Raw genomic sequence first — 21,717 nt, forward strand, 5'->3', positions numbered from 1 at the left:
ATAACTTTGTTCTTCAAGATTCGTCTTTGTCATGGAATAAAAAGATATTTAAATCTGTAGTAAAGATGGTTATTTAAAGATGTAACATAATTTAAGCACATATGTTCTTAAATTATGAGGTTGGAAAAATACTACACCCAGATAAGGGGAGAGAACTTTTCTACATAATAGAATTTATGCACAGAGACATTGGACCATTTGTGATATTGTAATACAGAAACTAGGATGTTAATCAGACTTATTGTGTTAGTGGTGTTGCTGCACAGTGTAGATTCTATTCCTTATATTTGAGCATTGTAGTTGTAATGCCTTTTAATTAATATTGCACTTTAACACTTTAAGGATACCAAATTACATTCTTTCATTGAAAAGATTTATTTGAGAAACTCCGCTAGTTTTCCCATGAGCATTACGTATTCAAGTCAATTAAACATCAGCATTAATAGAAAGATCAGTTAGAACACTATTTTCTATAATTTTGCTCTATACGTATGTTATTAAATTTTGTTTTGACATTGTTAACCATATTAGGTACAATCTACTTTGGACACTACAACTGAATCAAAAGTTTGATATGGATAAATGTTGAATTAGTCTTCTCTAGGGATAAGGACCTTTTACCTAACAATGGCTAATTAATTTTACATGCAAATATGATACAATTTAGGCTGAGTATATTTTTAAGTAATTCTTTGTTTCTTTGTGATTTGTTAATTTTGGTTTAATGCTAATGTGGAAGTTATACAAATAAAATTTAGAAAATTTACAATCATAATCACTACCATTTTATATTAGGTGGTTTACATAGGATGCCACATATATTGGTATATATCAACTAATTTAAACAGTACTTCTGGAGTAACCTTCTGTGAATGGATTTCTGACACTGTAACAACTTGAAAAACTAGACAAAAAGAGCGCTACTACAGCTGAAATGGAGAAATGATGGATTTGATATCAGGGCTATAATTATTGATATAGCTGTAATTTGGCCTATAGCACAGAACTCCGGTTCCTTTCTGATACAGACTCCTGTCATGCCATAGATATTTTGTGCCATATGATGGGATTTTTATGAAAAACATAACTGCTTTTATCAAATTAATGTAAACTACATTAGAAACTAATCAAATTTTGTTTTAAAGCATTTTTGATATACATTTTGAGCAGCTGAACTATAACATTAATGAGTAATAAGGAGTATAATGAAGTCGAGACATATTACAATATGCTCCCACATTCCCAATAAAAAAGCACTCAGGTAAAGTTTTTAAATATTTTCTAAGATCCTTTAGATATTCCTAAGTAACAAGACCAGTGGTAAAAATACAAACAAGTCTAAATTATATATGAACTAGAAGCCACAATCATCAATAATAACATCCAATTCTTAACTTAGTGATGATTTTATTTGAATATTATTGCTATAAAATCCAGTTTTTGAAGAATTTTAAATAATAAATTTGAACATGATTGGCTGCAGTGTTTCTTTGATTTTGAAATGCGTAGAGTAGAAAATTCAATCCAGAAACCTAGGCATGTGCACAGGAATGGCTATTTATTTTCTGTAACTATGACAAAGTATTTAAAATTCAAGTGTTTTAAATAGTATCTACTTAGAAATTAAATATCAGTGGTATTTTGCATACTAACATTATGAATAATAAATGATCATTATACTTAGTACATTTATATAGATCAATGCAGACAGCCAATCACTAAGTTCTCTGTATATTTCAAATGATATGTATTCATCAAGTTAGTAGTTTGTCCTTTAAAAATATTGTTACAGAATTGAACATAAGTCAACACAAATAAATGCAATGGATAGCATTCACTACACCTCGAAATGTTCATGGTTGTCAAGTAAGCCAGAATTTCTGATCCTAATTCTCTTAAACTGTTCATTTCCTGATGTTCAATATTCATCTAGGTCAATCTGCCCTGTGCAGCCGTATATCTCTGAAGTTCATGTTTATCATCAGTTTCCTGGGATGGAAAAAGCTATTTATAAGGCAGCATAATACTCCAACAAGTTTTTTATCATTAAGATAAATGAATTTATTTGATTTTTATAACATAAGAGAAATTTAAGGAAGTACAGTCACAACTACAAAAGCTATACAAAAGAAACATCCAAACATGAGAAGCCTATGTCCATATTACCTAACTTGCTCTGGGGTGATGGGAGAAAATGTTTATTCACTTGAGATTGAGAGCATAGCCAATAAATTAAATGATTCCACTCAATTCTAACTTAATGAAGTATTCACTTTACTATACTTATATATAAGAGCAGGAGCGAGGTGGTACTTACATGTGCATGGTTGAATCAGAAGAATCTGCATCACCATAAAGCTCACATCAGCAGGCTGATGACTCATAAAAGCTGCATTCCTGAAGTCCAATGGGCCATTGAAAGCAGATACATTTGGAAAATAGTCCTCGAAGCAATTATTGCTCATAATAACTTTAGGATGCTTTCTCTTCAGAAAAGTGAAGGCCTCCCATGGATATCAACCAAATATGGCATATCAAGTTGCAGTAAGACTAGGCACCTCCTCATACATTAAAGACAAGGCAGCAGAATATTGGGGGAAAAAAGGTACCAAAAGTAGGCAAAAGAGTCAGCAATAACACCTGACCTCAGGAATATCACAAGAAGACCAATCTACCAAACTTTAACATATATGCAGAGGGCATAGTTTAGATCCATGCAGGCTTCCTGGTTGTCTGTTCGGTCTCTCTAACGAGCACAGGTTAATTGAATTTTGTTTTGGGGTTTTCTTATAATGCTCTTGACCTCTCTAGCTCCTATAATCCTTCCTCCCATACTTCCATAAAATTACAAGAACTCCATCTGTTTGGCTGTGGGTCTGCATCAGTTTCCATCAACTGTTAGATAAAGTCTCTCTGATAACAATTGGGATAGGCACCAATCTTTAAGTACACCAGAATATCATTAGGACATATTTTATAATTTTTTTTTGGGGGGGGTGCATAGCTCAGCCTTAAAAGTGCCCTCCTGTCTCTAGGAAGGAATGGTTCAATCCAAAGGAAATGGTTAAGGTTGAGGAAAGTGCTTAGATTGAACTTCTGTCTCACTGAGAAACAGAGAATGTAAAGAATTTCAAACAGAACTGGGGTGATAACTCACTATGTGAAGTGTATGTGGGGCAGACAGGAAGACTCAGATCCAGATTCTAAACCATTACATGAGGAGCCAGGCTTGTTGGTGCATAAATGTTAATCCTAGCTTTGGTAGGGAAAAGAAAATAAGTATGCTAGGATTTGTTGGTCACTTAGTGTTGGCATCAAGTTGAGCTACATACTTAGAGAAATCTTGTCTCAGAAAAGGAAGAGGAACAGCCTAAGAGTGAGACAAAAAGCAATGACCTCTGTTGTGTACATATGCACACACAAATGTGCACAGACCCACACATACGTACACACACAAGATTATTTAAACATGCACAGGACAATCATTCTTGTATACATATAGATAGACACACAGACATACATACATGAACACATAAGGAAAATATGTTCAAATAAAATAAAAATAAAAGAATAAAATACCCCAATTATAAAAATGAACCCCCCTCTCCCTGTTGTAATAGCAAATATTATTTTGCTTAAAAATTGATTACATAATATTTTGAAAGTGATAACAATAATGAAAATTATTGCATTCTTAAAATGAACTGTCATATAACTCAGGTTCCTATCTCTTTCGCTCATCCCAGAAATAAAGGGTTTATAGACTGTCCTCATGCATTCTCTATATCCATAAGAATAAGCAGAGACAACATGGAACAGTGTGAGAGATTTTAAAGATCAACTAGGAATTAAGGAATTAAAGTGCACATTTTCTTTTTTTTTTCCAAGGTGGGGGCGGGTTTATTCAGGGCATAGGGCAAAGGTCGGGGGAGAGAAATTGGAGAAGATAGTGGAGAAAGAGGGAGATAGAGAGGAGAGAGGAGAGAAGTAGAGGAGTAAAGGCAGGCCATGACCACATGGAGAGAGGAGGAAGGGAAGGGGGAGGGGCGAAGGGACAGAGAGAAGCTAGAGGCAAGAGAGCAAGAGAGCAAGGGCACATTTTCTGCTCTTAATTTGTAAAATGGAAATCAATTACCTGTTCCCTAGTAACAACAAATTAGCTAAATATTTAAGTGTTGGACCCTAAGTATGATAAGACATATAGATGATTGCATTTACATTCATTGTATGCTAAACACAGGCCATTCATGTGAGCCTATTTGTAAGTTTTTTTTTCATCAATATGTAGAACACTATGTATACTACAATTTTACCACAAAAGATTAGTGTAAATCATTATCTTTTCTGTCAAACTTATTTGAACTTATCATGAAGAGAATGTAAAGAATTTACAGTATAATTTAAAAATGGAAACGTCTAACTATATCTTTTGGGTGATTGATGGTCATAATTCATTCTGTCTCTCTCTCTCTCTCTCTCTCTTTCTCTCTCTCTCTCTCTCTCTCTCTTTCTCTCTGGCTCTGCATCTCTCTGTCTGTCTCTCTCAGTCTTTCTGTATATCTCTCAGTGTGTGTGTGTGTGTTTGTATGTGTGCCTGTGTGTGTTTATGTGTGTTACATTGAGCAATCTACAGTTTTGCACTGAGCTTAATTGACAGGTGAAAAGTTTTTTCTTTCACTAATAAACTGCCTGTAAAGGTTTTTGGTTATAATATGAATAAAAAAGTAGAGCTTTAGTATGGCAAGAGTTGCTTGTGTGGTGTGTTTGTGTCTCATTTATTTTGACAAAATGGATCATGGTAAGGAATACATGACATATTCAGAACAATGGCAATGATTGTCAGTGAGGTATATTTTATTAGACAAAAATCACACATATCTTGAGATTTTAAGAAGTGATACACACACTTAAATCACTATTAGATGAAATTCAGAGAAGGAAGTGTAAATATTAAAGTATGTTTTGAGAATACATCTAAGTTTCTTCTCTTGGATTTAAAATAATGATTTTATTTGTCGTGCTGTTTTAAGTTTATTTTTCTTTCCCATAATAAATGCTATATAATGGTGAATTTGTGCCTTTACTTACCTGGTTAGATAAGGTCTGAGAGACTCTGGTAAAATGTAGCAACACCTATGTGGCAGTCATTGAGATTCCATGTTGAGTCTCGGGACATTCTACTTGTAATAATGCAGGATTGTTTGGCTGATGCATCTAATGCAGAGATGGAAAAGTTCAAAAGAGTAGTGAGAAGCCAGATGAGCATTGGGCAAAATTCTTAGAGTTTCTGGTCACAATACACAGAACATTTGATGAATGGCATGGTCATTAAGTTATATTAAGACAATATAACTTTGAGGGGAAAAAAGGGGGATTCTGGATTCAGAGGGAGAAAAGTGACTTATATTTGGTTTAGTTGACAGGTGAAGAATAATCTTAGACCTAGAATTATGGCAAAAAGACATAGATATGAACAAAATACTTTTCTAAAAGCAAATAACTTTTTTTCATATAGAATGAATTAGAAGAGAGAATAAAATTGTATTGAATAGACAATGGCTATTTCTTTTATCTTTACTAATTACTTAGGATAGAGGACCTATTGCACATATATGATGAGTTTGGACAATTTTCTGTTGGTAACATTTGAGATGATTGTATCTGGGTTTATCCTTCTCTTCCCTTTGTTATATAACATCATCCAATTTTTATAAAACAAAATCAGAAAATCATCCTTATTGATTAAAAAACCTGGTATTATACCACTTTGAAATCAATGAATATATATCTTTTATGTCTAGGCCAACAAATGTCTTTGAATGCTTAGTAATGTTAATTGCATGTAACTCTAATTAAAATATTCCTTACACTTATCTATCACATTTTTTATTAAAGTCCACTCCATAATATCAAACTCATAATGATATAATAGAATTATGCCAATAACATGATATTTGAAAGGTCATGGTTCCAGGCAAAAATCTACTACTATTATTCTGCAAAAGAAACATAGCTATAATATGACTTTTCATACATATTGCTATACTCACAGATTAGTGATTAAGTCAACCGTCTTCAAAAAATACCTTTTTGTAGTAGATAGTAATTGAAACTCAGGACTATATACTTTTACTATATACTTGTGAGAGAGTTTGAGATTCTCATTCCTATATTAGATCTTCATCACACCCTTTACCTCACGGTTCAAAAATTCATATATAAGATAAATATAGAATATTTATTAGCCAGGGGTATAGATGACTCCAGGAAAAATTGTTTCTCTGGCACAATAAGGATGATGTTCAAATGAATTCAAAGAGTGTGACAGCAAGCAAAATTCCTGTCCAAGCTCAATCTAGACAAAATTCCAACAGGAAGAATGGAAAGGAGGAAACTAGTATTTATTGGTAAACTTGTAACTATTCACAAAGTATTAACTCTTTGAGGAATCTGTCCATGTTGTGTATTCATCCACAATATTTTGCCTCTTGAGTAAATTTGGTAAGATGTTATACTTCAGCATTTGTGGTTTTAGTTTTGTTAGTTTAATAACTCCTTCCAAAGCCAACAGAGGCCTGGAAAAAATCCATTCTCATGTAGCTTTCTAAAGCACAGAGTAGAATGCTTTTAAAGTATTTGCATTTGGGAAGATACCTCAGTGGGTAAAAAGTTTGCTGCACAATCATGAGGACAGGATGTGTGTTAGGATCTCCTGTAACACATAAAATACTAACAATATAAATGTTTGCTAAAATAAAGTGCTGAGAAGTTAGTATATACAAGACTCTATGGACTTGTTGGTCAGCCATCTATCTGAATCAATGATCTCCAAGACCCGAGAGATCTTGTTTTAAAACATAGGTATGAAATGAAGTAGTAATAGAAGAAGCCGTTGACATTGAACTTTTCCTCCTTCAACCTCAAACTAAGCTCTCATCCACATACATAAACATGTACACACATACACACACACACATACACACACACTCAAAACTGTCCTCAGTCAATTCACTGGACAGCATGGGATAACAACAGTGATTATCATAGAGTATACAGTAGGTGGAAACACATATTGCTCTTATAAACTAATGTGAAAACAAAAACAAAAATGACTCCTGGATGGAGATTACTCTTCTGGATCTACTACCAAGGGTAACCTGGCCAGTGTTTGTTGTTTCATGTCTTAACCAATGATAACGAATTGGTTAAGCTGATCACATCATAATTATTAGTAGTGACATTAATAGTTCTTTACAAAGCAAGATGTTTCCTTTGAAGTAATCTGTTTAATTCTCTCCTAGCAAAGCTAGCACAGTTTTAAATCTTTTGTTCCTGGGATTCATAGCTGCCTAAGAACAAGCACATCCATTTTCCCAGGGATGTGAGTCTGTGACCTCTACTTCCTCCTTTGCTTCTACGATGCTATTAGCAGGTTCTGTGCAGCAGCCAAAGGGCCGTTAAAAGGCAGAAATGTGATTTTGATCTTTTTAGTTTTTCACTAAATTACAGAATCAGTTCTCTGCTTGGCAGCTGCTGACAATTTCATCACAGTTTATTTTTCAGTACCTCTCTGAAAAGCACCAATTTCAGGTTTCAGGTGCTCATTTATATCAAGACAGAAGCCTCAGTGTTTAGAAAGGGGTCATTCTTGCTAATGCTGGATTTACAGTTGACCTTCATGTTCATGTTTTTTTTCCTATGAATAAGGGAAAAATTAAATGTCTTAATTGAAATTCTATTTTTAATAGAGAAAAACTGTTTTAGAAGAAGCAACTTTCTATCAACACAGAAGGAGAAAAACTCTTTAAAATTAAGATATCCAACCATTTTAAAATTAAGGCTGTAATGATATTTAAAAAATTATTATAGACATTATAATCTCAACTTATCTCAGTCTGACAGTTGCCTGAGCTTTAATATTTCAGAAGTAGTAAGCCTTATTGTATTTCCTGCTCAGTTGTTTTCCCCTTTTGCTTAAAACATATTCTATTTTAACCAAATGCCTTTGCATGCATGAATTTATGTATACAAAGAAAGAGTTTTTCTTTTCTTTGGTTTTTAAATACTATTAAAACTGTGTTTTGTAATTCCTAATATAGGGCTGGAGAAATGGCTCAGCAATTAGACATACTGGATGTTCCTTTAGAGGTCCAGGGTTCAATTCCCAGCACTTACCCAGAGGCTTACAACTGCCTGTAAATCCAGTTCCAGGATATCCATGCCATCAGACATGCATGTGGTGCACACATATAGGTATACAGGCAATACACATACACATAAAATAAGAAATAATTCCTAATATGAAAGGTAACCATACATCCTATGATTTTTTTCTAAATTGTACATTAATGCAAATAAAAATCAGAACAACTCATTTATTTGTTAGTGATATGATATTGCTTACTAAATTTTGGGTTGGAATTAACATAATAAATGAAACCAAAGAAAATCTATTGTTCATATTCACAAATAGAATTTTGTCATTAACTTGAACTTCAATGTAATTTGCTGATATTAATTACATTCATAAAATTGTCATTGTCTTCTCATATAAAACAATATTGCTTTGTCCTGGAAAACTATCTAATGAAATTAATATGACAGAAGTGTTCACCATTCTGTATTTTTATTATTTATAAACATTATTTTATGTGTTAATGTTTTGCCAACATGTATTTATATGTACCATGTGCATGTGTGGTGCCAGCAAAGGTCAGGAGGGCATAAGAGAGCAATGGATTTTCTGGAACTAGAGTTACATATAGTTGTAAAACACCACCATGTGAGTGCTGAGAATAAAGAAATGGTGCTTTCAACTACGGAGCCATCTCTCTAGATCCAAAATTAAGTTCTTTTCTTTCTTCTCCTTTTTCTTCTTCTTCTTCGTCGTCATCATCATTATCATCATCATCGTCTCTCCTCTCCATGCATGGTGGCGATGTGTGGAAGGCAAGGGGCTGCTGCCCAGCCCTGTGCCAATGTGCTCGCACCTCCCACTGTGGCCATGGGGTCCCAGTGGACACCTCAAGCGCTCTGCCACCCCCACACCAAGTGAATTTAAAAGAAGCATTTCTTAAAGCAACAAATATAAGGCAGCATTGCTATCAGAAGACATCAACACTGGACATGTTATGAAGACAGAACTGGGAAAAATCGAAAAAGAAAGCTTAAATGAAGCAGGATAAGGGAGACTGGAAGAGACAGTAGAAGGAGGGTTAAAACTAATATCTTTGAAAACATCATTAAAAACATCATCTTTGTAGAATTTCCATATGTATGTATGTGTGTATGTATTATGTAAGTATGCATGTTTACAGGTAGTTATTACCCTATAATAAGAGGGCAGTGTTTCCCCCCAGACACTATACACTATCAATTAAAAGGTCCATATAATGTATGAACACGTCTTTTATACCTTTTATTCCAATAGATTCCATAGTCCTTCCCAAACACTATAGGTTATTGCTGTTGCTCTTGGTTACCCTCTGGAACTCAGTGAAATGACTCTATTGCTGACAACACCACCTAACAGCATACAAGAACTTTGAAAAATTAAATTGACAATAATCTTGGAGCTCCATATCTACTGACTATTAAATCTAGTTCTGTAAAGTGTTTGCTTGCAACCAGAGGAGATAAATAATTAACAGTCCAATCTAGCTGAGAACTTTGTAGACTACAGTGATACAATAATGTAGACATTTTTGCTTAAGAGTTGCTTGGGTGTAATAATAGCATTAATGTAATGAGACTAATGGAACACAACTCTTTCCGTAGTACATACTAGAAGGAACAGGACTGTTGCACACACAGACTCACAGAGGATAAGACTGCTCACATAAGACTTCTCTGAGACCAAGCTAGCCAAAATCCCTGAATGTAAACAGGAAGAATTTATGAAAGTATAGCAATATTTGTTAGTAACTGAAGGCTGCTGGGAAAAGAAGAGGCAGCATTATTTAGGAATGCAGCCTGTGCTTCAGCACAGGTCCCTATATCAAGGCAGGCACAGTTAGCTCTAGGTGGACTTTGGCTTTTAAGAAGAGAAAGGGAGATTGTGAACATGAAGTAGGAAAAATGGTGAGAATTAGTGTAGGAATTGGAAGAGAGGTCACAGATTTGATCAAAGTATATTACATTATATGTATGTATGTATGTATGTATGTATGTATGTATGTATGCAATTCTTAAGAAAAAAACAAAAGAAAACAAATTGTGAGTACAGGATTTACAACTTTTATTTACTTTGATTTTACAAATAGAAAATTATAACCAAAACTGTCAAAGAGTAAGAATAATAAAAATAAGATTTTAACATGGATATGATTTAAATACAGATCTATAAAAGTGTGGACTACTAATGACTTTAAGTGACACATGCAAAGGCAGCATGGTGTATGATCACATTTCCTAGGAAGGAAAAGGAGAAACACAGTTCATATTTAGGAAAACTAAGGAAATAATGATAATATGTGACAGGTTTACCTGAAAACTGAGTGTGTGGGTAAGGCAAAGGCCCCGAATCTATTAATCTAGACACAACTGTGTTCCCATAATAACATTTCACTTTACCAAGTCTCCTGTTCTGCAGAAAAAAAATACATGTACAGAGGATAAGTTCACACTAAAGTCTGTTTTTATTTCCTGGACAATGTGGGCTAAAAGAAAAAATCTATTGTGTGGTGATTTGTTCACTAATAGCTGCCTTTATTTGTGTTCAGGTAAGGAGTGGACTGAAACCCTGCCATAGAAAGAATTTGAACAGCAACTATTTCAGTTGTGTCCTTGCTCACAATACTTCATTGTGTTAATGATAATAGATGTCTTCAAAGATATTACAGCTTGAGAGAAAGACATTCATTGTGAGACCAAAAGAGAAAACAGCCTCATCTGACCCCATCTGAGAACATATAACAACAAGTCTTGCTACCACCCACCAATCAGTGCTGAATAGGAAATTGACAGAGGACGGTGTCTATATAATATCAGAAAACTAAATTCCTATAAATATCACTAAGAAAGAATGAAGTATAGAGAATAGTCCATAACCTTGTCACTCAGGTAGTCCTGAAGGCAAAGTAAAGCTTATTAAGTCCAAGAGAATCTCTTTGACTCTTTATGGAGGCTGATGGAGTATTAGTGTTGGTTCTGTTTGAAAATGTAAGCACAAACATGTATAAGTATAAATACTTAAGTTTTAAAATGTGAAATTTTAGTAGTGTATTTAATTAACAAAAATATAAGAAACAATACTGAATTAGGACTGTAGAAAAGTTTGAGCAAAGCTAATGGACAATAAATTATATGAATTTTTGTGTTAAATACATTGTCATAATTTACTGTGCTATCAGGGATTTGTCAAATATGATTTTTAATTTACAGTATTTATTAGGAATATTGACAGCCTCGCTAGACACATGAAATGTTACTAAATTATTTGAAACAAAACCTTGAGCCTCCTAATAACATTTCAAATTTAATAAAATCTTAAATAGCCTAATGTCTTAAATCTAAAATTAAAACAAAAACCCAAATTGTATTAAAGTACTTTGAATTAATAACCTGAAACTTTTAATTAAATTAAAAAGTTTGTCCATAACTGGGTGATATATTAATTAAAGGTAGCTGAACAACTTAAACTTGGCCAGCCTACATACTATCTATTCATATGTGAAGACTGTTAGACAATGAACACAGAACAGTTCAGTAGCCGTCTCTCCTGCACATCCACAGAAAATAAAAGTTTTTCCTGGATAGTACTGATCTTTTTTTTTTATTTCAGATACTAAGGAAAATAATTTTCTTTCATAAATGAATAACAATTCTTCTTTCTTTAACACAGAAAGACCATCAATATCAATTTCCAATTATTTTAAACTTACCTTCACTAAAGTAATTAACAGCACTGCTAATTTAACATGTTTTGCTGTTATGGAGCCTATCATGCCTTCCATATATGACCTTGAGAATAAATGCTAAAATATTAAAGTTAGCTTATGTTTTATCCTTATCCCATTTGCAACAATGATCTTTACACTCATTATTTGATAACTTTTTAACATCCCACTTTTGGAATTTGAATTTAGTTTATAAGTGAGAGGTATTTATTTTATGATTCTTAATTATCTATCAATCTTCTTGTTTTTGCAGTCTTGCATTGTTTCACAAAGCCATTTTTTTGTACTTCAATAATTATGTTGCTCTTCTCTACTGTGTATTTGCTTCCAAATTAGTACAGAGAATATAGACGAAGCTAAATATATAAGGGAGGAATTAAGAGATAAGCAAAGCCTGAAACATAACACTGGTGGTTTATTACATGAAGCCACATCTAACTTAAGCTGAGTTTCAAGATAAATTTGATTATACAAATTCAAAGAGATTATTATGGTTTCATTCTTAGCTATGGAAAGGAAGATTACTATAGCATCTAATGAGAGCATCAACACCAGCCCTGACTGATGTGCTGTTTGAATGTGTGTGTGTGTGTGTGTGTGAATATGTAAGTTCATTTGTGTGTGTGTGTGTGTCTATCTGTCTGTCTGTCTCTGTCTGTGTGTGCACACATCCATGCATGTTCACACCAGGAAAACTCTAGTGTTCCCTCCAGTCTATGGAACAATTCAGATAGAATAAAATGTAAATATTTTATATTTTTTCTGGATCAGAAAAGTTAAACAATAACAAGTTACTTTATGTATGACAAATAAAATAAAGCAAACATAGGTTCTACTTAGTAACTGTGAGAGATAAAGTCACTATTGGAAAAGTCAAATCCTTCCAAGGTCTAAATAAAGCTATTGATCTGAGAGAAAGAGAATATTTTCCTTTAGGATCATGAAGTGAATACATATATATATTATCTATTATGAAATTCCTTTCTCCTTTTGTTTTTTTTCCATAGAAATGCTTCTTTCCTGCTCTGTCAGGAGAAAGAAATAAAAACGTTCAATCCCTTGTAGATAACTACTTGTACCCTTCCACTCACTTTGACCCACTTCTTTCTCACTGCTGGTTTATGCCTTTGATCCTAAACTCTAAGAACAAAATGGTTTTGTGGAGAATGTGATCACAAGGACACAATTTAGCAAAAGAAATGGCTGTTATGGTTTTGAATAAAAAAATGATAACTTTCATAATGAATAGTAATTAGTGTGAATGCAACCAATTTAGTAAACAAAATATAAGCTGGTTTTCATGCTTCTCTTGACCCTTAAGCTTGTAAAATTTTATCTCTTGATCAGGCGTTCTTGATACAAGTCACTGAAGCCATGTTGGCCCTTGACAGAAATCCAACCAAGTGAATGCTGTCTTTAGGGTTTTTATCACTATAGAAAAACAGAAATTCAGATTGAAGCACTTTATTTAGAGAGGTCATGATCACCAACTTATTAATCAGGTTAATCTAAGAAAAAGTACACTAGCAGAGAAAAAGAGGCAATAGATATTGAAACATATTAGTGTGGAATATCATGGAGAAAACACAAATAAATTCTTATGGAATTTACCCTGAATCATAAGTACCACATGAATTTGTCTTTATATGAATCAAGTATTGTTGATAATACTTATATGACTTGCATGTGTTGGGGAAAGATTTATCTCTTAAAAGATGTATATTATAATCTTTGGAGACAAATGACCAGTTCATATTTCACACAATTGTGATGGTAAGTATTATATATTATAAATATAAAGTAAGCTGAAAATAAATTGAAGTAAGGAAATATAATATTTATCTTATTATGACTTATCATTGATTTAATATGTTTGCCTAACTATAAGTTAAATAACTATATTCCACCCCATCCTCTTCCCCAAGTCTCCATGCCAGGAGGATAAGGTTATTTTCATAGTAACAAATGTTCTAAACAATCTCATATCATAGACCCTAAGAAAAGAGAAGCAGTCAGTAAAAGTCTCACAACAACAACAACAACAACAACAACAACAACAAAAAAAAGCCCAGTGGTTTTAGGACAAGATTCTATCACACCTTCAATGAAGAACTAATACCAATACTTCTCAAACTATTCCATAAATAGAAACAGAAGGAACACTACCCAATTTGTTCTATGAAGCCACAGTTGCACTGATAGTTAAACAGCACAGAGACCCAACAAAAAAAGAGAACTTCAGACCAGATTCCCTTATGAATATTGATGCAAAGATAATCAAGAAAATTTCCACAAACCCAATCAACAACATGTCAAAATGATCATTCATCATTGTCAAGTAGGCTTCATCTCAGGGATGCAGGGATGGTTCAATATTTGGAAATCCATCAATATAATCCACTATATAAACAACCTCAAAGAGTAAAACCACATGATCATTCAATTAGATGATGAAAAAAACTTTGACAAAATGCAACACTCTTCATGTTAAAAGTATTGGAGAGATCCGGAACTTAAGGTCCATATATAAACATAGTAAAAGCAATATATAGCAAACCAATAGTAAATAAAAAGAAATTCAAAACTATCCCACTAAAATCAGTAACAGGACAAGGCTGCATACTCTCTCCCTTTTTATTCAACAGTGTACTATTATTTCTAGCTAGAGCTATCAGATGGAAAGGAGGATGCCAAGATATCACTATTTGCAGATGATATGATAGCACACAGGAGCAACGACAAAAATTCCACCAGAGAACTCCTACAGCTAATAAAATGACTTTAGCAATGTGTCTGAATATAAAATTAACTCAAACAAATCAGTAGCCTTCCTCTAATCAAAGAATAAATGGGCTGAGAAAGAAATTAAGGAAACAACACCTTTCACAATAGTCATAAATAATATAAAATAGCGTGATATGATTCTAACCAAGAAAGTGAAATATCTGTATGACAAGAATTTCAAGTCTCTAAAGAAAGAAATCAAAGAAGATCTCAGAAGATGGAAAGATCTCCCATTCTCATGGATCAACAGGATTAACATAGTAAAACTGGCCATCAGTATACAATGAAATTTAATTGACTGTCATCCCCTAAATCAATACTCTTTGACATTTCTTTTAGCAAGAAGTGATTTTTAAATAGTGATAAAATCTCTTTTTACATTTTTAAAGAATACAATGTCTATTAGGTTGGTAGTTCTACCAAATATGTTCATATTAATAATAAATAAAGGAGAAATAAATACTAGCAACATCTTTTTATGTGCTTAGACCACATAATTAAATAGAATTTTTCTTCTCATTCTAGAGATGAATATTTTTCTATCAAATATTCCATTATAAACATTTGAGTTATTAGTAAGTTCTTATTAAAATATTTTTAATAATATACTTCATCCAGAGAGTGCTTACAATAGCTACAAAACTATATAGGGAAAAAGTTAAATGGCACCAAAATGAAAGGAGAAATATAAAAGAAAGACTGAAAATTGTGTTTACGTATTCTTTTCATTAATACTTCCATATACAAGAGGGCAGACATTTTAAACACTTTTCACACTTGCATAGTTTGAATTAAATGTTTATACTATCATTTATAATCCTGCTAAGTTTTTTAAAGTTATATTTATTGATAATATTATTTTATGCACACTATTTTTGACTGGAACCTGGTATGCCTGTCCCCTGAGAGGCTCTGCCAGAGCCTGACCAATACAGATGTGGATGCTCACAGCCAACCATTGGACTGAGCATGCGGACTGCAATGCATGAGTTAGGGGAAGGACTGAAGCCACAATTACACTCATACCTAAGCCACACAAAGACCCAACAAAGAAAGAGAACTTCAGGCCAATCTCCCTTATGAACATTGATGCAAAATTACTCAATAAAATTCTAGCGAACCGAATTCAAGAACACATCAAAACAATTATCCATCACGATCAAGTTGGCTTCATCCCAGGAATGCAGGGTTGGTTCAATATTCGGAAATCCATCAATGTAATCCATTATATAAACAAACTCAAAGAAAAAAAACACATGATCATCTCACTAGATGCTGAGAAAGCATTTGACAAAATTCAACACCCCTTCATGATAAAAGTCTTGGAAAGGTCAGGAATTCAAGGTCCATACCTAAACATAGTAAAAGCAATTTACAGCAAACCAGTAGGCAGCATTAAACTAAATGGAGAGAAACTTGAAGCAATCCCACTAAAATCAGGGACTAGGCAAGGCTGCCCACTCTCCCCCTACTTATTTAATATAGTATTGGAAGTCCTAGCCAGAGCAATTAGGCAACACAAGGAGGTCAAAGGGATACAAATTGGAAAGGAAGAAGTCAAAATCTCACTATTTGCAGATGATATGATAGTATACTTAAGTGACCCCAAAACTTCCACCAGAGAACTCCTAAACCTGATAAACAACTTTAGCACAGTTAATTACTTTTCTATCCTTGTTTTGACAAGTCTTGTCCCAGAGTCAGTTAACTGGTTTTCTCAATATATAGTTTCCTTTGCCAAAGAAAAAAAGTGTCAATGGTATTTCAGCACCCCACTAAGTTTATTCTAAACAGTTTTAATTCTTTTATTGCCAGAGAAGACAATTTTATTTCAGATTAATTCTTTATGAGAATCAGGTGTATACCAGATAAGATTTGGAGAAATGAGTTCTTTGATAGCAAAAGTTTTCTATTGAGAGGGTCTATTTGTATTACTGTGCATTCTGAACACTACAGTAAACCTCCCTTTTTTGGATTACTGAATCTATACAATAATATTCACAGTGAAGAAACAAGTCTTCTGTAAATAGACCTGACCACCAGTTGCCACCCTGAAAGTTCACTTCAGGTGAATCTTTATATTTGTTGAATAGTAATCACAATTTTTATACAGCTATGATCAAATTCAATTTATGTCTTAAATACTCATGAGCTAGAGAAACTCTGAAGACTAATTTGGTTAAAAGCTATAGAGAACTGTTGCCTTGAGAAAAGGTCTGCATTAAATCTCATAAAATTAACCAAAAATTAAAAAAAAATAGATGTAGAGCTTCAGATAACTACATTGTACTAATACAGTGGCACTTTTGATGTAGATGATTAACAATGTAATCATATTTTCCAGTGGTACCTTTATTAGTATCTACTTTGAACCTTTAAAATAAGAGCATAAAAATGGGGAAAGATGTAGCCTGATATAAATGGTGTATATCAATCTACCATTTCCGTCCTGTTTCATATCATTCAAGGAATGCCCTGAGAAATGACCAATCTGTTCATACTTTTATCTCTCCATTCATCATTCATTCTTTTCTTATCCTTTCTTGTTAGCAATAAACCAATGAAAACAATTAAACAAAATGGTTCAAATTCTTTCCGTAGTGATTCCTCTATCAAGAGCAAATTCATTCTAAAATCTGCACAAGTGAGAGATACTCTGGCACCTTGATCTTAGATTTCTTTGCCTTCAGAAACACAATAAATCATTATTTATGCTCCAGTTCATTCAGCCTGTGGTGTTTTTTTTATATATATATAATCAAATGAAAACACTGTTTAATTAATATTTGTAGGAAATTCCAAACATTGATTGGTGAAAGATCATTAACATAAGTTAGAAATTTTAAAGTGAATACTTTATAGATATAACATATAAATAAATAAAAACCTTATCACAGGTGAACAAAATTTTATACTACATTCTAATGATTGTAAAAAGATCAAAAGTTATGCCATTCATAATAAATATGAAAAACCTCTAGCATAAAGTCTAAGGAGATGGAAATTGTCTATCACTTTCTTCTGATTTATATTTAAAATTACTTTAAAATTAAAATGCTTTGAAGTTAATTCATTCTTCACTTTAATGTAGTTTAATAATGAATGCTTTTTATTTCAATCTAAAACTTTATTTTGTGGCTATGTGAAATGAACATCAAGTGAGTCCTGTGATGTAGAGAACATATTTCTTTCTAAATTCCACCGTTCCTCATTACCTTAAATCATATATATATTTTGTTAATGATAACATTATTATTATACCATAAATGCATTATGCTGCTAATGATGGAATGTAATATTTAGGAGCAAATCTATAAGATTAATAAATTTTGAGAAAACGTCACACACATTTAATCATATATGTATATATCAGGCATGACTATATATTGTTAAAAGATAAAATTGGATCATTTTCTTTAATAGTAATTGATTTGTTAAAGGTAATAATGAAATTTAATTTATATCTTATTATTAATTATATCTATTATGTAACTTATTACACAATGAATGACATACTGAATTTCAATTCAAATTAAATAGGAAAACATGCTAGTAACTTGTTTATTCTCTGTGTTTTATACTGGAGTACTGAAGTTTACAATCCTTTTCAATAAATACAACATTGTTTGGTTACATACCATTTTGTGTATTGAGTATTGAGTTCTTTGCATTTATTTTATATCTGATGAAAAAGTATTAATTTGGGATTATAGCTTATAATATATGATATCATATATTATACTTGCATAAATTTCAAATAATTGCATTAAGCAATTGAATTTATAGTCTACCAGAAAGAATATTTTACATTGCATCACCATTGGGTAGATTACAAATTCTACATGCTGCCATACATTGAATGTGTATTTCAGTGACATTTAATGGGAAACCATACTCATTTAAGTATGGGAAACATGGGAAACATGATCAGGTAATGAGAATGCTTAGCCTTATAATAAAGCATGAGAAAATTTGCTTATGGTCTTTTTGCTTTGTTTTCCTGAGAAACATGTAGATAGTGCTTTAACACGAATGGTGCTCTAAATGACTTGCAAGAGGATACTATATCTGAGATACCAAATTAGCTTGTAGCAAATCACAGAATGTTCATTTTTTATTTCCTACTAAAATAAAAATAAAGACAGAAAATGTTTACTAGTTGATAACTGATAATGTTAATTTATATCAGAAATTGATTCTTTTACTTGTGACTCTGAGGACACATCAGAGATCAAGGAACCTAAAGATTATCACATCCTTCAAGGTGTGGTGCTTTTCACCTTATAATATCTGCTAAGTTAGCTTACATAATGTATAAGGTCATTGGTATGAGAACTCATGCTTGGTATTCACTAAATCTTCATTATGACACGGTCTGTCTTGCTTACACATATTCTAAAGTCTCTGTAAAAATGCCTAAATGTGTTTCTTAAATGAAATACTGTATCTAATGTATTTGGATACTCTTCTCAGTTTCAGACTTTTCTTGATGATATTGTCTAGTGTCCCATGATATAATTTCCTCTCATCACTGTGATTATGTCGAATCAAACCTGGAGACCTTTACATTCTAGGCAAGTCCTTTGAACCCAAAGAGAACGATTCTGTCTAAATGATTCAAAGTATATATGCATGTCATATGTAAAATTTATCATATATTCTCTGATTTACAATTTATAAAACACTAAAATCACAAAATTGTTTCAAACTGTACTTAGACAATGATGTACAAGTTATGCATAGAAAGTAGCACTGAAACAAATTCAGGCTCATGAATGATTAGTTTAACAGCTAGCTTAATTACTTCAAAGTGATTTCAGAAAGCACTATAAATGGTAGCACGGGGAGTTCCCATGATCTCCTTTATTGCAGAGACAATTTAGTTTTGTGAATTTTGAAAGTGAGTCATTCTTACCTCTCCCTTTTCTCTATCTAGTGTGCCCCAGCTCCCTCCTCAATTTATTACCTCTTCTGCACATATTTGAACTGTTTTACTGTATCTATGTACTTACATTTAGAGCTGATAATTTGGGATTAGATAACCCTATCAGTGGCTCCTCTGGAGAAGATCGACACTGCCTTTTTACCAGATTGTCATGTAGCCCTGTTTCTAGGTTAGGGCACTGTGAGGTTTCTCTCATTCACCTTAGCATGTCAACTTGCGTTCTCATTATGCAGTTCTCATTTACGTAACTATATTTTTTATTATCATGGGTTCACTTCCTTCTTATAGCTAGAAGATACTATATAATAGCAAGTATCCTTATCCTCTAGGAGTCTTTTCAACCCTTTTCTGTGATTTTCCTAAACCTTAAAGTAAGCAGTTGTGTTGCCTAGAAGTTTTCATATTTTCTGTATTTGAAAATTTTTAATGTTTTTAATATTCAATCATTTTTACAGTTCTCCAGAAGGATGTTCTCAAATACATGTGCTAATCACCACTTAACACTTATTAATATCAAATCAGGATTCATTCAGAGGTCATAGAAAGTTCATGAATGGGAAATGATGCTTTTGGATATACCAGTGTTTCAGGAACATTGAAAATATACATTTTAAAAATCCCAAAGAGGAAAAACAAACATAAAAAATCCTGGCTCCAAGAATTTTAACTGTATTGCCCAACCAGGCTCAAAATTTTTATGATAATAATCATAAATAAAGCAGTGCTAAATTGTTAATGATGCCTACCAAAAGAATTTCTAATATACTAGACACAAAACCTGGAAGTTTTTCTCTATAATGAGAAGAAAATGATTACTAAAAGTAATCTAGAGCAAGCGCACATGATAGAACTGAAACAGACCACTCAAATTGTTTTGGGAAGTTAATTTTCTAAATTGTAAAAGATGAATGGGTTGTTTCCAGCTTCTGGCTATCACAAACAAGGCTGCTATGAACATAGTGAAACAAGTCTCTGTGGTATGGTGGTGTATCTTTTGGTTATCGGCCCAAGAGTGATATGGCTGGATCTTCAGGTAGATTTATTTCCAATTTTCTGAGGAATCTCCAGATTGATTTCCAGAGTGGTTTTACCAGTTTGCAATTCCACTTGCAATGGATGAGTGTTCCTCTTTCTCCACATCCTCACCAACATGTGCTGACACCTGAGTTTTCTTATCTTAGCCATTCTAATTGATTTAAGGTGGAATCTCCGTGTCTTTTTGCTTTGCATTTCCCTGATGAGTAAGGAATTTGAACTTTTCTTCCAGTGAGTATTAGCCATTTGAGATTCCTCTGTTATGAATTCTCTGTTTAGGTATATAGCCTACTTCAAAGACATAGAAAGAGAAAATCTTCATTTCATATGGAAAAACAGAATATATTGGATAGTTAAAACAATTCGTAATGATAAAAGAACTTGTGGCTGAATCACTGATCTCAAGCTGAACTACAGAAAAATAGTAGTAAAAAAACGCACGGTACTGATATAGAGACAGACTGATTAATCAATGGAATAGAATTGACAACCCAGAAATAAACCCACATACTTATGGACACTTGATCTTTGACAAAGAAGCCAAAAGTATACAATAGAAAAAAGAAAACACATTGAATAAATGAAACTGGTCTAAGTGGCAATTGGTATGTATAAAAATGGAAAAGATCCATATTTGCCACCTGCACAAAGTTCAAGTCCAAGTGGGTCAAGGATCTTAACATAAAACCAGATATACTGAATCTAATAGAAGAGAAAGTGGGAAAAAGCCGTGAACTCATCGGCACAGGAGGAAATTTCCTAAGCAGAGATTCAATGAATCAGGCCATTGAACTGATCAAGAATTGTTAAGTGGAACCTCATGAAACTGAAAAGCTTCAATAAGGAAAAAGACACAGTCAATAGAACAAATCAGCAACCTAACGATTGGGAAAACATCATCATTAACTCCTCATTCTATAGAGGGACAATATCCAAATTATATAAAGAACTCAAGAAGCTAACCTCTAGAAAAATAAACAACCCCATGACTTTGTTTTTAGTTGCTCATCTTATTACATATTCAATGTTCTGCACTTGTCATTTTCTTCTTCTTCT

This window comes from Grammomys surdaster, unplaced genomic scaffold (genome assembly GCF_004785775.1).
Source record: "Grammomys surdaster isolate TR1022 unplaced genomic scaffold, NIH_TR_1.0 126298, whole genome shotgun sequence".
NCBI classification, from domain to species: Eukaryota; Metazoa; Chordata; class Mammalia; order Rodentia; family Muridae; genus Grammomys; species Grammomys surdaster.